The 345-nt window shown below is 47.5% G+C and overlaps 1 protein-coding gene across 1 annotated transcript in view; it reads left to right on the top strand.

Annotated features, from left to right (window-relative positions):
• The window catches only part of EPB41L4A (erythrocyte membrane protein band 4.1 like 4A), a 241435-nt gene that overhangs the window by 7926 nt on the left and 233164 nt on the right, over positions 1 to 345 (top strand). The gene's annotated exons all lie outside the window — the stretch shown is intronic.

The raw sequence follows: 345 nt of genomic DNA, 5'->3' as shown, positions 1-345 counted from the left end.
TCTCATCAAGTTTATCGGCAGTTTCTTGAAAATTATTGAAAGCCCTTAAAAGTGCGTTTTTTAGCTCTATATCCTCCATTTCTGTCATGTTTTTTTGTCTCCGCATTTTTTATGCTTTCTTGGTGCACCCCCTTGTGGTCTTTGTGCGCAGTCTTGTTGTTAAGAAGCCTTGATTGTTGTAGTTAATACTAGAGGGATTTGACCTCCAGGCCAACTGGCTGTGTTAATCAGCTGTGTCTGCAGTAGAACTTGTGGTGTCCTCTAGGGAGGTGCTAGTCTAGCCTTTGCCTGAGGCGATCCGGCAAATGGCTCTGTGCAGGGCTTGGGCGGGGCGGGTCCCCCGGG

The sequence above is a fragment of the Myotis brandtii genome, unplaced genomic scaffold (assembly GCF_000412655.1).
Source record: "Myotis brandtii unplaced genomic scaffold, ASM41265v1 scaffold230, whole genome shotgun sequence".
NCBI classification, from domain to species: Eukaryota; Metazoa; Chordata; class Mammalia; order Chiroptera; family Vespertilionidae; genus Myotis; species Myotis brandtii.
This window is presented reverse-complemented; position numbering and strand designations above follow the sequence as displayed.